The 18,334-nt window shown below is 30.3% G+C and overlaps 1 protein-coding gene across 1 annotated transcript in view; it reads left to right on the forward strand.

Annotated features, from left to right (window-relative positions):
* The first annotated feature begins 17,008 nt into the window (after nt 1–17,008).
* Nucleotides 17,009–18,334, forward strand: part of LOC136977969 (proton-coupled zinc antiporter SLC30A1-like) — a 38,654-nt gene continuing 37,328 nt past the window's right edge. Inside the window, exon 1 of the mRNA XM_067273586.1 lies at nt 17,009–17,080. The gene's annotated coding sequence lies outside the window, so the exon portion shown is untranslated. The remainder of the gene's footprint in view (nt 17,081–18,334) is intronic.

The raw sequence follows: 18,334 nt of genomic DNA on the forward strand, positions 1-18,334 counted from the left end.
TCAGTTGCTTGGACGCCGCCCGGGCAATCGGGTGTGCGCCCTTTTTATACTAATTTCGAGGAACAAGAACTGTCAAATAGTTGAAGATTAATATGGACACCTGTCAGCTGTGCCGGGTCCATATCCAGCCGTCACGGATTGTTACAGACATATTCTTTGGTCGAATTGTTGACGTTGGTGTCTTGAAGGTGAAATATTATGACATAGATTCCTGTGAATTTGACAGTTCTTTCCTATTAATTATCGTAAGGTTTGACAATAATTTCTTAATTTCGCCGACTGACTCTCGGTTGTTTACATTAACATCGTGTTAATCGACAGACAGTCTATAATCGAGGGCCGAAATTCTCTCTTCGGGTCAAATATCATAGACAAAAACGATAAATTCGATCTCCGATAGCTTCAACTACGCAATGACGGATGCAAAAAGGACATCAATGCACGACCCTTTGTCACCTCCTTTTGCTGCACGTGGCACGTGTCTGCAGACACCTGCACGATTACTCAAAACCACGTAATATTCATCGACTCGTTTGTCGCTGTAAACTATCTCCCTTTTTCCTTACGATTTACTGGTGTGGAGGGGAGAACGATAGTGAAACAACAATAAAAAAGGGGGGGCCAGAATATCACATATGTTATACCAGTACTCACTTATTCTTTTGGAGTTATACAGATCTTGAGCAACTCCAAAGGAAAACAAGAACAACACTTACTAAGCATAAACATCATCATCCTAAATCTGCCATAGAAAGACTAACCCTTCCACGTAAAGATGGAGGACATGACCTGATTGACATAGTTAACCTTCACTACAAACAAATACAGTAACTGTGAGTTTTCCTACAAAAATAAGAAACATCACAGTTACATAAAGCAGTAACTCTAGCAGATTCAAATAACACACCATTAAACATACACTCATGTCATACAGACACGACACAACATATAAAAAGCATAGATACCATTAAGTAATCGTGGGCTCAAAGGGCACTCCACAGCAGGCATCCCTACGACCTGTCCCAGGATTTTGTTGACAAAACTGCATCAAACAGCTGGTTAGATCACGGATGCCTCTTTGAGGAGATGAAAGGATTCATGATTGCCATACAGGATCAGGTCGTAAATACTAAAAACTACAGAAAACACATACTCAAAGATGCAACACTCACAAATGACACATGCAGAAAATGTCACATCATGCCAGAAACCATAGAACACATCACTTCTGGTTGCAAGCTCCTGGCACAGACAGATTATTTACATAGACACAATCAAGTAGCAAATATAATACGCCAAGAGCTTGCAAAGAAACACAAATTATTAGACATCCACGAACCATACTACAAATACATTCCACAGACAGTATTGGAAAACAACACGCACAAAATGTACTACGACAGAGCCATAATCACAGATAAAACAATTTATCACAACAGACCAGACATCACACCACTGACAAACAATAAAATCACATATATTATAGATTATATCCATTCCAAACACTCACAATATACAACATACACTGAAAAAATTAGCAAGTACACAGAACTTGCCTAGGAAATAAGACATCTATGGAGGATGGATAGGGTGCTTATTGTACAGTACCTGTTGTTCTCTCCTACAGGTGTCATATCACACACTACACAAAAACCTGGGAACATTACAATTGAATAGAAATACATACATACTACAGAAGGCTACTATATTGAATACATGTCATACTGTAAGGAAATTCCTGAATACAGACACACTGACTCGCTTATTTAATTAATTTTTGTCTTGTTTTGGTTACTACTGAATGCCTTGACTCTGGTCCGGCATAGGCATAGTATACAGCAACTAAACCCAAAATAATAATAATAACAGAACTATCAAATCAAGTAATAAGCAGCACTCCAAAAATTTTAAATTTAAATAAATGCAGTGTGAAATAAAAATTAATGCTTATCAATTCTTCTAAATACCAGATTTTTTAAAGTATATTTTACGTTGAGTTTTAAACTTATAAATGAAAACTCAAAACTTATTCTGAAACATAACTCTAAATTTACTGTATTGTTTTTTTTTTTTTTTTTACTATAATAATGCCAGGTTTTAAATTAAGATTCAATTTGACATAAATTGCACCTTCATATCGAATTTTGGTCACATTTAAAACGACATTATTATGACCTGAAATAATTAGCACTTACACTATTTACCAAGTTTTTGGTCTTGAAATTTAATTTACTCTCGATAAATTTAAAAAGTAATAATTTGAAATTTTTTCAAAATTAATTTGATAAAAAAAAAGTATAATAAATAGAACTGTAAACAACTACACTTTTTTATATTATACGCAGCACTGTAGCTAGAGCCTGGCAGAAGGGGCATGCACCAGAGGCAAAACCCCAGAGGGTGCGATCAGCAAAGCGATTCTTAGTATTTCAATATACTGTATCTAGTAGATTTTTGAGGGCACAAAATCAGAATCTTGCCTTGGGTGCAATAACCCTAGCTACCAGTGGCGTAGTGAGGGGGGTGCAAGAGGTGTATCATGCACCGGACGCCACTCGCAGAGGGGCGCCCAAATGGTCTCCAAGACAAACTGTGTTTCTGAAGGGGAAGAGGGGCGCCAGTTATGTTCGCTACGCCACTGCTAGCTACGACATTGATTATGCAGATTCTTTTTGTATTAATTTTAAAATAAAAGTTATTCAAGATTTTGATTTAAATTTTATTTTCAAAATGGTTAATCCAATTAATCAAAATGGTTAATAACCCTTGGGCCGGATGGCCGAACGGTCAAGGTAGCAGCCTGCCGCTCTGGGGGACCCGGGTCGAATCCGAACGGGTCGAATAATCCCCAGGAATTTTTCAGGGGGGTGGTCCGTTCGGATATGTCGGGCCCTGTCCCTCACCACCCGGTCGCCCCATTGTGGGCCTGGCCGAACCCATAATGGGCCTACTAAAAGAGGCCCTCTTAGTGTCCACAGGGCGGAAAGAGTTTAAAAAAAAATGGTTAATAACGCAATCCAGAGTTAGAAATTTCATATAATTAGCTGTTTTTACTTTTTATCATTTTACATTGTTATCTATTAAATTATAAATGCAATAATTTAATAAATAAAAATGCAATTTACATTTACAGTTGGTTCCTTTTTCCTTTTGTTTTTGATGACAAAAAATAAGACTTAACTAAAAAAGAAAGAATTTAAGATATGGATGTTTGAAACAAAATACATTCTTTTGTAACATTATTAAGATTGAGAAAATAATAATCAAAATACTGTATAGACAAAAGTAAAGTCAGCAAGTTCATAATACAAAATAGTTCTGACTTCCCTTAAATCTTTTAAAATAAAAAGAAGAAAGAGAATTACAAACAATAATTATCTATAATTTTTTGCTTGATTTTTAAAAATAAATCCTGTTTGAGAGAAAGAATGGGAAAATCATAGGAAGTTGCATATTTTTAATAATTGTTTAGCGTGCATTACACCGTAATGTTTCTGCGGATAATTTTCTTCTGATTTCGGTTTCATTTAAATTTATTTAAGAAAACTCACTACATTTGTACATTCAACTGCGAAGGTTTTTCTCAGAGGATAATGCAATGAGTAGGGTTTCTCAAACGGGATTCCGGGATTCCGGTCGTTTTTTTACCCGGGAAATATCCCGGGAAATTTTTCTTATCCCGGGAAATCCCGCAAATTTCTTAAAAATTCACTTTTTTCTTATTTTGTGTTAAAGTTCAGGAAATTTTGCAAATAGAAAGCATAATTAACTCATAAACTGTCAGAATAAATTTGTATTTATTAATTTTTTAAATTTTTTCCTCGTTATGACATGTTACAAATGGTTAATAATCAAAGCGTAGCTTATTTGTGGCAGGACTCTGAAAATTCTTTACTTGTCAGAACCTGTAATATATGGATTAATTGTGCTTATGCTGTCTTAATTTTTAACCATGCCTAGTAGCTTCAATAACTGCATTATGCCAGATTGTGCAAATTGGCAAGGATGCAAACGAGTATGAAGTTTTTTTTCATAAACCTGATTATTAAAGACAAACGAACTGTCGAATTATCGGGCTACAAGCTTAATACCGCCATTAAAGCAGCCAAGGTAGACAAATCAAGAATACTAGAGAGCAAAAGAAGTACTGCAATCTCGAAAACGAACTAGAAATCTTCCAGTCTACAGGTGAAAAAAACAGATAACATCTATTTTCTCTTAAATGCATTAGACACGATTCCAACCACATCAATTGAATCGGAAAGGGCATTCTCAGTAGCAAGACTTTTCATTACTAAAATAAGAATTAGATTGAGTGATCGAAGTATTGGCCATCTTTGCTTTTTAATAAAATCTTATACTACAAAATATTATTGTAAATTATTATAATGTTTTATTTAAAAAACGAAAATTACCTTCTAAGTTAGAAGTTTGATCTAAATTCATTTTTTCTTTAAATTTTCAACTCAATTCAAAGTTTTGTTGTTGTTGTTGTTGTTGTATGCAGTTTCCAAACTTTAATACATTTTTTCTATTAGTAAACATTTCTACGTAATTCAAAAATAATTTTTAATATATATCTTACACAGCATTATTAATGTGATTTTGGACGTTGTAGAACGTATTAGATTACTTTAAAAAATGAAAAATAATTATATCATTTGATTTCGAGCTATTTTGTATATCTTAAAAATAATTAATTCTATCCCGGGAAACAGTCCACTTTTATTCCGGAATCCCCGGACAAACAAAAGACCGGGAAACGAGAAACCCTACCAATGAGGATGTAACTTCAATTTCTTTGGAATTAGAGAGTTTAAATATAGCTATTGTTATTGATAAAATGGGTTTATGTCTATAAAACAGTGTTTAAAAATTAGGCTATAAAACTAGACATAATATTCTTTTGCGCAAATCATTAGATGGATAAACTCGTTTACAAATGTGTTATAGAAGTCAAGTTAATGTGACTTTTTCTTTTAACTTTCTCCACCTTGTGGACACTAACAGGGTTTTTTCATTAAGCCAATTGTGAGTTAGGCCAGACCAGGCCCGTAATGGGGCCTGGGCGACTGGGCGGGGAGGACCGGAGGCCGACATATCCGGGACAAACAACCCCCGAAAAATTCCTGGGGTTTTCGACTCGCCCAGATTCGTTTCCGGATCCCCTAAAGCGATAAACTGACACTTTAACCCCTCGGCCAACAATGTTAACGGCTAACAGAGAAATATTTTATTGATCATAAACGAATTTTAATAAAAATGGTCAAAAATTGAGATACATCTTTGAAATTTAAAATGTCCCTACATTTGCCGAAAATTTGAAAAAATTTTCCTTTTCCTCTTTCAAACTGTAATCAGTTTCCTGGATCTTGCGTGAGCTTTTTTTTTTTTTTTTTTTTTTTTTTGTAACTCTTTTCGCCTAGTGGGTACTAAGAGGGCCTCTTATAGCAAGCCCATTATGAGTTCGGCCAGGCCCACAATGAGGCGGCCGGGTGGTGAGGGACCGGGACCGACATATCCGGACGGACCACCCCCCGAAAAATTCCTGGGGATTTCTCGACCCGTCCGGATTCGATCCCGGGTCCCCAGGGCGGCAGGCTGCTAACCTTGACCGCTCGGCCATCCGGCCGTGTGCTTAAAGAAAACAATATTGTTTTCTTTAAGTTTTGCTTTGTTAAATTAAATTACATTTAAATTAATTAAAAGGTGAATTTAAGTATATTTGGGCTCATTTATGCGGATTGTAAGTGATTTGCAGACGTCGCGCATTCAGTTCATCCTTTCTCTGGATTCCATTGCTCACTCTAAGTCAAATGAAATTTATAGCATACTAGCTGACCCGGCCACGCGTTGTTGTGGCTCAAAATGTATCTTTTATAAATGTGTAACACTTCCCCGTGGGGGGAATTTCAAAAAATCCCTTCTTAGTGTACAGTACATTCGGAGCCAGGATGTACATTAATTTGTACCTTTTAATAAAACTGAACTGAACTGAAACTGTACAGTACATTCTCTTGACATACCCTATTAAAACACAATCAAAAACGCGTTTAAAATAGTATAATAAAAGCAGAGTTCTTCACAGTAAGCCTTAATCCTGTCCCTCTCCCTCGCAGGGGAATATCGAAAAATCCCTTTTTAGTGTATATTCTGTTGACGTACCGTATTAAAACGCAATTAAAATGCAAAAAACCACATGTAAAATAGTATAAATAGAAGCTGAGTTCTTCACAGTAAGCCTTAATCCCGTCCCTCTCCCTGCTGGGGAATATCGAAAAATTCCTTTTTAGTGTATATTCTATTGACGTACCCTATTAAAACGCAATTAAAAACCCAAAAAACCGCATCTAAAATAGTATAACAGAAGCCAAGTTCTTCACAGTAAGCCATGATCCTGTCCATCTCACCCCCCAGGGGGGATTTCGACATGTATATTATATAAAAACACGTGTGTATTTGAATGCAACGTTGTGTCAAAATTTCAAAGGAATCGGTAGGAACAAACAAACGTTATATTTTATTTATATAGATAGATAGAAAATGATCTGCTTTAGTTAATTCTCACAGAGAAGCATAATGCCTCACAGAAAAGCAAACTTAGGTCGTCGGAAGTTAGCGCCATCTGTTGGACATAAAAGCCTTAATCCATATATAAATATATTTTTGAAAGGGGGGAAATGGTGGTCTTTACATGTGCCAGAAACCTTCGCGGGAGTGTATTAAATAACTTCCCGAAGTTTCGTGGCAATCGGATAAATGGTGTGGTAGTGCATGAAGGACAAACACACACACACACACACACACAGACATACATTCATTTTTATATATATAGATAAAAACTTTTGTTCTAAAACTTCTTAACTTACATAATAAACGCTGTGAAGGTATAATACGTTAACGCATATAAATTAAGATATATATATATATATATATATATATATATATATATATATATATTGACTATATACATATATATAGTCAATTTTTTTGAGAAAAATGGAAAAAAGAGCGGTATTTAAAAAAAATTGACAATAGCTTCGCCATATTTAGAATGTCGGGTAGTGCGCTCTCGGTTGTTTACGTTTTTGTAAAATTTTCCCATTCACTTAACATGGCGATGACCTTTGACCCTATCGATATCAACCGTTCTAGGTTAAATTTTAAAACTCGGCCTCCGTCACGACACGCCATTTTTATTAGTTCATTAATTTGCAAAATTTCGCTCAAAACGATCCAGTCATTACAAAACGTTTCAGAGATTTGTCAATTTGTGTCGATGCGCTTTAATAAATATTTAAAAATTCTATACTCCAAAATAACGCTGATTGTAATGATAAATTAAAGTATTAAATCGTCTAATTAAAAGTATATTAATTAGCATATTTTAATAAAATACTGTATTCAACAAATGGGAGCAATGCTTAAAAAAGCTAAAAATAATTAATTATTAAATGAATAATTTTTCGTATGTTGTTCTTATTTTTCCCTATTAAAAACGCTACATCCTGATGAATAACCAGCAATTATTAATTATAAGCAAATATCCTTTCGTAAAATTAATGTAATAATGTAATTTATTAACAACTTTATATCTTTAAAATAAAATTCGAGATGTTGATGTATGCAAATTAATCGTACTTATTCTCATTCTTGTTTTGCCTAAGGCAGTGCTACATATTTCTGTTATGTCATAAGAATGGAAGAATGTTCCAGAACATATCTACACGAGAAGAGAGAGATTAAATCTCACTTGAGTGAATCCTGTATTCAAATACAGTTTGTCTATAATAAACATTTTCCCAATACGATTACTCCTGTTGGCAAACTAAATGATTTTTAGTAGTCTATTAATACAAAGAAATTGCTTCGAGACTCACAAAAAAATTAATTTTCAAATGCACTAATAATGAATATGCAAATCGGGGCGTAGAGTATATTCGGTTGATTTAAAATTTGAACTCAAATTTTCTGTTAAGTGAATGTATAATATATTAGTAAATAAATCAATAAATTAACTTTTGTTTCATTATAACAAATAAATGATCTCGCGAATTTTTAATGAAAATAATAATGGACTTTCGCATCTGTATCATCTTATAATAATGTATTATATTTTAATTTAATTTTAATGTATTATATTTTAATTTTATATTTTAATTATTACATTAAAAATAACTTTAAAATAAAAATAATGTATTTATAATACGATACAGATGCGAACGTCCGTTATTGTTTTCATTACTACTTATTTTATATGACAAACATTTAAATTTTACATTGTTATGATAGAAGATCATTAGTGAATGTTATGCACGAGTTTATGAAAAGTACGAACCCGGCTACATGAATTTTACGACTCTTGTTCTTTTAGATAATAAAGCAAAATAAAATTTAACTTGCTCTGTAATCAAGGTGTTTTTCAGTAATCAGTGTTCAAATAACAAATTATTTTGTTAAACTTATAAATAATACGATGAATTAAATTACTATAATGAAAAAAAAATTAATCTTACATAATAAACAAATTGATAATGTAAATTGATAAATTAACAAATTGATAATGTACTTTTCAATTTATTTATTTTTTATTCTCCAAACTACATTATTATAATTATTATTGTGTGCACTGGAGAAATTTATTATTCGGATATATTTTATTTATGAATGTAAATTAATAAATAGCCATATACTCTGTCAAATTATCATTTATTTATATATTATTGAAATAACATTAAAATTATTATTAATATTCTAATAGATGTTATTTAGTAATAATTATATAATATATTAATACAATAGTTCGGTGATTTATAAACTCCACAGTGACAAGTATTACTACGATTAATATTGTTCAATTTTGTAGGTGTACTATTAACATAATATTAACAATTGATAAAAGTTTTTAACAAAAGCCAAACTTCGATATATGGTCCATTTCAAAAGCTCTGTATGAAAATAAAGCGGTCTACGGAACCAGATATTCAAGGACATTTACGCCTAAGGAACAAACAATGGTGCCGTGTACACAGCTGACTGTCAAGGACACTTGTGAACCTTGAGAGACGTTCGTCTATAATTTCTTCGTTAGAAAAGAAATAACCTAATGTAAATTCAAGGAAAACTTTCGATGAATTGTACTTTTGTATTATCCCAAGTTTTAATGTATACTTAATATAATTGTAATAATTGTTCTTCAAGCACAATTTTCAAACTAGGAGCATTCCAGTTTTGCGATAATGATTCCATAAGAGTTGCGAGGTGCAAGTGAAACTGAATCAGGTTTTAATATCAAATGCGAATTATTTCAACTAAATTGGAAAAAAAATTTAAATTAAAATACATCTGCATGAACTTAATTTTAACATCCAACATTTGTGTCATAGATTAGAATTGTTTTCCATACTAAATATTTACGCACATTAATTGTATTTTTTTATTTTTATTTTTGCAATAAGGCAAAATTAATTAAATATATATATATATATATATTATATGAAATATAACGATGTTATTTATGCTTATTTCGAAACGTTCGGGGAAACAAAATTTTAATTTACTTTTGATTTATTTAATACTGGAACCTACTGATGCATCAATTTTAATTGTTAATTACTTACTATACAAATGTAAGTAAATGAGATATTCAAGGTGTGATAAAAAATCAAAAGAAAATTTTTAAATTTTTCATTTGATTTATCAAATGGACAATTATATTATAAAATTTAAATAAAAATTAGCAAATTTATGCCTTAGGCAGCATCATTTTACCGGCTGTCAATAAATAAATAATTAATATACAAAGAAAGTATAATACATTCATAAAAATGTTTTATATATATAAAATGTTTAGAGGAAGAATTTCAAAAAAAGAATTTTTCAAAGCGTTGCGCAAGAACAGTAAAATGTAAAAAAAATAAGTTTCAAAAATGATGCAAATTTATATCCATTAAAAGTTTAACAGAAGTCGAAATATCATCTATTACAATGCATACGGGTAGGATCACAATTGAAACTAGATTAGTTACTTTCCGATGTTAGAAAGTCAAATAAAATCTGTATAAATGATTCTCGGGAATCGGAAAAATATAAATTATAAATGTAAATATATTAAACGTTTTAGTTGTTTTGAATTTTCCTGGTAGAGCTAAATCGAGAATCGTTCTATCAATAGATAGCTAGCATTTTGCAATGTTTATGTCGAATGACCTTCTCCTTGGCGCAATAGTCACGAACATAAAAATATAACTCATTTGCAATAAGTGTAAATTGATTAGTATTTCAGTTAACAGAATACTGAAAAATCCAAATTTGTTATTTGTAGGAGCTGCAATTTTAATCATATTTTAGTAATTTAGTTAAAAGTTAACTATATTTAACTTTTGATACTGATTCTGATTATTTTTTCTCTATAATGACGTTATTTTTCACATGACTTTTATCGCTTTGTTTGTTTATTAAGTTACGGCAACGCAACACTTGGGCGATCTGTCTAGGGGTGATGTCTTCCGGGAGGCCTTTTTAAAGCCCTATTAAGGCATTACAGACCCGAAAAACCACGTGGCCAGCTCGTCCTGGCGAAGCGCGAACCTACGACCGAACTCCCAGTATTCAGAGAACGGAATCGCTTGGCCACTGACTTTTATCACAGAAAATGTGAGATCACGTGAATACGGTCGAGAGATATGTTATTGATCTCAGTTTATCGTAAGGATCAATTTTACATCAAATTATCGTTCTATATAAGCTAAAATATTTTGAATTGAAATCACGGTTAGCTACATACGAAATTCTGGGACCGGAAGTTCGTACATAATTAATCGGTGTATCCAGCCACTAAGCTTTCCATATCTGGTTTCAATTTTCATCTATCTAACTCCGTTTTCGAGATTACCGAAGGATAAACGGACAGACGTACGACAGTAGGAATGCATAGGTCTGTAATTTGAGAATTGCAACGCAATAAATAGAAATTAATTGAAACGTTTGATCAAAATGTAGTCCTGTAAAATAAAATACTTAACTAAAGTAATATTGCCATGATTTACAAATCTCAAAAAATTTGTAAGACAAATAAAAGACTAATTTTAATTTAAATTCAGCTTCATATTTTTTTCTAATTTCGTAAAAATATTTTAAATTTACTGATAAATAAATATCATTAATTCAAATTTGATAATTTAAGGGATGCAACTGACATTTTTAATACGATTTAATAAATATAAATGTTCTTATTTTATATTAATAAACCCGACAATCATGTTTCATTTTAATTATTTAAGTTAATATTGATTTATTTTAAAACGAGAATCAGACTATAAAAATAACGTTAATAATATAATATGTACTTATCAGTCCAGTGTTTTCTGCGTACTTTTAAGACATAATGACTGACCCCCGGAGGACCTGAGCTAAGATCCAAGATTAAATTCAGAAAAAATTCTTGTGGTTTTCCAGGAATTTTTCGGGGATGGTTTGCCCGAATATGACGGGGCTCATCCCTCGCTCCCGCGTCCGCGTTGTAGGTATGGCCAAACCAATGATGGGTATGATTGATTGAAAGACCCACAGGGTGCGAAGAGTAAAAAGCATCTTAACTTATAAATACAAGGAAAGTTCAGAGTATCAAATTATTCGAGTTAGCTAAGACAGACAGTACAATTCTACATCACTATACATAACACAAAAAACTTTTAATTAAATTACAAATCATTAGCGAATTTCACGTTCTATATTCATGCGTAATCAATTTATAATTATGCGGTTCGTAAACAAAAGTATTTTGAAAATGAGAATTTCTTTCATATAGTAACATATGAAAGAAAAAAAAAAACAATGCTTGGAATTATGTCTTGAACTTTCTGTAAACTGTTGCGCTATTTCCATAGATCAACAGTTCACAGAAAGTTCAAATTATTGAAGTTCTATTACCTAATTCTATTATATAACAACATACTATTGTGTAAATTTATCAAAAAAAACAAAGATTATTAAAGTTTTGGTAAGCAGTTTTAATAAATAACTTTTTCAAAACATTACGTATTACAATGGCAGAGGACCGAAAGACTTGCATAAAATTACGCATGTTTTTTATAAATCTATAAATAATATGATAACCTGGACGTCAAAAAGTTACATACTTATTTCTAAAAGAAAAACTTTGCAGAAAGTTCTGAATAAGCTTTTTTCGGTTCAATTAACGACTTGTTAAACGGTGGCCGAACATCAATTTCATATCAATAAAATTTCGCATATGATCATGTTTTGTGACATCGAATTAACGATAATACAGTCTTCATTGTAAAATAAGAAAATAAAATAACTAAAATATTTCTTTATTTGTATATATTAAGAAGTAATTTCATTCGATGGAAATAACAAAAATACATTGCAGAACCACATAACAGGACTTGACTTAAAATATCCACTATCTTTTCAGCCAAATCAAGATTCTAGTATGTCTAAGCTACAATTTGCCTACCTGAAATCAAACAAAATATTGAAAAAAATAACAACCATATACATATAAAGTAGACATTTTGATAAATTTATTAAGGAAACTTTTTCCGAACAAAATGCTAACGAAAATTATCGCAGATATATGTTTTTTTTATGAAAAATAAAGATAAATTTCATTGAAGTTACTGATATTTTTGGAAACTTGTAAGCGCCGAATATGATTATATAAATAACATAATTTCAATATTTATTTACTACTTCCATAAGTAGTAAATAAATATTGTATATAATGTTTGTTACATATATACGTGTGTATACGCGTGACAGTAGTTATCCCAGATATTTATAATAAAACCATTATTATAGTATTGAGGAGAAGTTTCTTTTATTGCGTTTGATTATAATGCAAATGAATTTATCACAAAAACATAGTTTTATTAACAAAGAAATCTGAAAACTTGAGACTTGGTTAAACTTCTGCCGTAGCCGAATAGTTGTTTTAGAACAGTGGTTCCCAACTTTTTCTAGGATGTGGAACACTTTTGTGAGCAATTTTCTTTAGTGGAACACTTACTTAAGTTAATACGAAATACGTAAGCTTGTCATCAGTTATTTTATTAGAATTGAGCAGTCATAATTCAAAATCTCTACTCATATTATTAACGCCAATTCTAAGACAGGAAAAAATATACTTAAATAACTTTAATGGGAAACTTGTGCCTGATGTTTTTTACATATTTCATTCAGTTTTTATCATTGTCTTTATCTTATTCGAAACAGTAGTACACTCCATAAGTACGAGTCGTACATATATATTTAAGTTTATGAAAATTTTATGATTTTAATTTTTTGATATTCGGCGGCTCGAATACGATTGTACACTTTCCGATTTGCGACTAATCTGCGGAACACTTGGGAGATGCTTACGGAACACCAGTGTTCCGCGGAACATCGGTTGGGAACCACCGGTTTTAGAAAGACGTTTAACATGAGATATTATATATTTCGAAGTTGTTATCTTTTTGTTATTTAAATTTACTCTAAATATTAACATTTTGTTATAAGCCAATTACAAAAATGTGAAATTTGACGACTCTGCCGAAATATGAAACTTTAATTCACAAAGAAATATAAGATTTGAAAGCTTTGAAGTTGAAAGGAAATGATTAATATAATTTGTATTATATAGAATTGTGAATGTATGACTACTGCATATTGGAAATGGAATTTAACAATTAAAATAAAAGTTTTATCAATTTCGAATGAATTAAGGTATGAATGAATGGCCAATACTTTTTCAGATTTTTCCTATATAGTAGTCTATACTTTAAATGAAATAACTGCATATTGTATAAAAAACTTTAAACTTTAATAAGTCCATAAAAAATAATGAAAAAAATTAATTCCTCTAACGTTACACGTGCTTTTAATAAAACTGGTTGGCCTTTAATTATGTTAATTAATTCTTTGTAAACATGTTGACAAAAATATTGACTCAATTCATTTAACTTGGAAAAAATTCTGATCCAAAAAAATTTAGGAATTTCATTATGGAAAAAAAGGAGAATTTTAAAAATGCATGTCAGAAATAATTTAGATGATCACTTTCTGGATTTTATTTTTCTTATTTAATTCAGAAAATTAATATTTGACAAGATTTTTAGACCTAACTTTAAAATTGAACATGATTTTATCATTTAAAAGAAAATTGTCTATACTTTTATATTTGCACTTGCTATTATAAATTCATGTATAATACTATAGGATATTAATATTAATACATGATATAATGTATTAAAATCGTCGAAAACACTAATTTCGCATATTCTATAACAAAACAACAACAATTTTTTACAATTACAGCCTCAAAAGTATATTTCAGTTTTAGTCGATAAACATAAAGTAAAAAACAAAAAATCATTGTTTCATACATTTAAAAATATTTTTCATATTTATAGAAGAAAATTTGCATTTTACTTAAATTTAATCTTTGATTAAAATCTAAAGACTATATAAATTACCCGAATTTTCTGTTTATAATTTTATCTTTTATTAGAACTTAAAATCCTCAGTTTTCTATATCAAAATATTCATTCCTCACCCCAGAATAGATATAACATAAACCATGTCAAATAAGCAAATTTAAAATAAGCACGGATTAGCCTGCGTATTGTGTATATCTTTACACACAGTGAGTGGCTACCTATGTACGATTTTAAAAATATAAAATTACAGAATTTGTACAAATATCTCAAAGTTAAAAATCGATTTCTACTAGTTCAAAAACTAAGACAATTTAAAAATATATATATATATGACAATAAGACCTGGCTATTGTGACGCGTGTAATTTCAATCTGAATATTGACTTAGGAATTAAGAATATAAGTATACAAGAAATAAATTTATTTGTAGTAAAATCCAAATTAAGAATAATTACTTTTAAAGCTTTATTTATCGAAAATATAAAATACAATGTCGAAATATCAAGCCATTAACATTGTTATAATCTAATTTTTATATACAGTATGAGTATAAATATTTCAAAAAGTCTTCTTTCGTTTTGCTAACGGCAACACGATCGTGAGGTCTCTTCGGTCCGCTGACAGAAGACACCACGGTTGCCAGATCCAACTCTATTGTTTCAGAAAATATGGGATCTTCGTTAGGATTGTTGTAATTGCGAAACATTTTTACGGCTCTTAAATAAGTTTCTGCATATTGCAGCATTTTTTCGTCTCTGCCTGTCTGTTTTAAGTACATCAGACTCTTGTCAACCGCAAAAAGCCGATGGTCGCACCGTACTCGGAACACATGTTAGAAATTGTTGCCCGATCTGCCATCGATAATTCTGATACTCCAGGGCCAAAAAATTCCACAAATTTTCCGACAACGCCGACTTGTCTCGAGTGTTTTGTTATGGTTAAAACGACATCCGTGGAGGTGACGAGTGGATCGAGCTTTCCTATTAATTTATAGCCGACATCTTTAGGAAGCATCATACTTATGACTTGTTCAAGCATTACCGCTTCTGCTTCTATTCCTCCAACTCCCCAACCTACAACGCCCAGTCCGTTTATCGTTGTTGTGTGGGAGTCGGCTCCGACTAAACTGTCCGGGTACAAAAGTCTGTCCTGATTAAACACCACTCTTGCAAGAAATTCTAAATTAACTTGATGGACTATACCAGATCCCGGAGGAATGATCATCATGTTCTTAAATGCTTTAGCACCCCACTTCAAAAATGAAAATCTTTCTTGATTTCTTTCAAATTCTAAATCTAATTTTTTTTTTTTTTTTTTTTTTTTTTGAAGAGTATCAGCACCTATAGATTTTAAAGAATGAAATGGACAAACGAAATGTTGAATAGGAAGTTCTGGATGAGGATGCACGACTGGACTTTGTTTATTAAAAATGGAATTGATATCAATACTTTTGTTAACTGGTAAATTGGGTTTCGTCCTAGAGCTATCATTCGATATCCTCTGTAACGACAAGGGACGAATTTCCGAACGATCGGGTTTCGTGGAAGAACCGGAAAGGGAGGCATCCGAAAACTCCAAATTTACGCGACATTTCCCTCCGTTTTGTATACAGTCATTGCAAAAAGTTGTTTTGCTTTGATCTCCACCACCTGGGTTTGGGGAATCTCTCAAAATGGTCCTAGAAAAATCCACTTGTACCGAATGATCAATGAAGAGATCGGCAGAACACAACGGATTGATTTTCTCGGAATTACCGCCTAAATTTAGTATGAGTATATATAGGGCCTATATAGAATAATTATGTAAATATCTTATTTTTATATATTATATAATAATACCATTAACATTATATTACATATTATATATTATATCATTTGTAATATATATTCACCTTTCAAAAACAAGTTTATACTTATTTTTATATACTGTAACTTTTGCAATTATGTAATTTAAATATACTATAATAAAATAATATTACTTGTGAGATAATAATATCCATAAAAAGTTTAATAATTAAAAAGATTTTGTGTTATATATTATTTTAAATAACATTAAAGCACAACACCATATTATTCAGCAAAACTGATTTATTGCTGGATAATCAGTAATAAACCAGTTTTGCTAAATTAATGTAATATTGAATGTTTTGTACTGTAGATGCTGTTATTTAGTTTGTTTATTGTGTTTTTAATTTTAAATAACCTAAAATATATTTTTATAATATTGCCAAAAAGAACAGGTTAACATTTTTTTTTAAAAGTAATAGCCTATCCTAAATATATTTATCTAAAAATGATATACAGTAGTTACTTATAAGATGTTTTATATATAGTCTATTTGTACTTTTTGCAATTTATAACATATTTCTTATTTTACAGACGAATAAATAGAATATATAATAAATATAACTTTTATAAAATGTAAAAAACAAATTTCCTTCTTAAAAACAAAAATTAGAAATATCATAAGTTAGATCATAAAATATCTTTTCCTCCAATAAAATGAAAGCTATAATACAGTCTTCAAGTTTGTTTATAGTTTCATCTAAATAGATAGAAGAGTAAGATAGAAGTAACGAGATATCAAGACATCCATGAGAAAAGTAAGAAAAACAATCCAGTTCACTTTTGGTTTTGGGTAAGTTAACTTTTTATACTAATTTGAAGAGAATAAGATAATTATTATAGAAGCATCTAAGTAGTAAATACAATTTAGAAATTAAAGACGCCAATTTTCCAACTATAGGTAAAAATATATTTTTGATTTTTCCGATTTATAAAAATAAATATATTAAAGTATCAATAGAAAGCCTGTGCTGTATACGGTAGCGCGCCTATAGTAAAATAATAATAATAATTACTGTATTTTACGGCATATAAGACAACCTTTTGTTCAAACAAAAGACTCAAAAATCACCCTGCGTTTCCCATAAACTAATGAATTCTCCAACCGGCTTTGAGAAGGCTACAGGTAACCCAATTCTTGAAAAAAATGCCATTATCTAATTAAATATATTATTATTTATCTGTTTTTTTTTTTTTTTTTTTTTTTTTTTTTTTTGTTAGAGCTAAACTATATTTTGGATAGATATACGTAGAATATTTTAATGGTAAATGATTTCTTTAAAATCTTGTTTTTCCTTGATAAATGAAAGTATATATTATAACTTTACTTTTTAAAAAACTAGAATACAATATTTAAAACATTGGTACCGAGTACCCAAAAGTGCAGAATGACTTTTACATGCATTAAATATTTTATCTAAAAATTTTGTGCTGAAATGGAGTGCACCTTATAAACCGTAAAATATGGTAATTTTGCTGTAGATTTGTTTTAAATCTGCATATCACAATAATCTTAACCCATCTGAAAGTTATATTACATATTATATATTACATATATTATATATTCATAAACTATATTACCGATATCTGTATGTATAGATGCCAGAAAACTCATTCAAATAATTTTTCCAAATTTCTTATAAAATTTAAAATACTAATTTTATTTTATAATTGTTCCAATTTTTTACCATACTTCTATGCTTCTTTTTTACCATATATCTATCATTTAAAAAAAAATTAGTTTTGATATTTCTGTAAATAAAAATTATTTTAACAATTTAATATACAGTAAACATCGGCTATATTACTGTCTTAATTTATAATTTGTTGAATCTTATAAACAATTCAATCTTTCATGGAAGATATAAAATAAAGTCTTCTCTTAAACTTATTATCGTATTATTAACAGGAAAGTTTAAACTATTCAAACTTAAAAATTAAACTGTGAGAAAGGCGTGCTTTATAATACGTATATCCATATATTACTAACTGACATAAATATGGCTACGCCCATTACTTAATTAACTTACATAATACAAGATGCTAT

Source organism: Centruroides vittatus, unplaced genomic scaffold, assembly GCF_030686945.1.
Source record: "Centruroides vittatus isolate TY-2023 unplaced genomic scaffold, ASM3068694v2 contig_484, whole genome shotgun sequence".
Classification (NCBI taxonomy): domain Eukaryota; kingdom Metazoa; phylum Arthropoda; class Arachnida; order Scorpiones; family Buthidae; genus Centruroides; species Centruroides vittatus.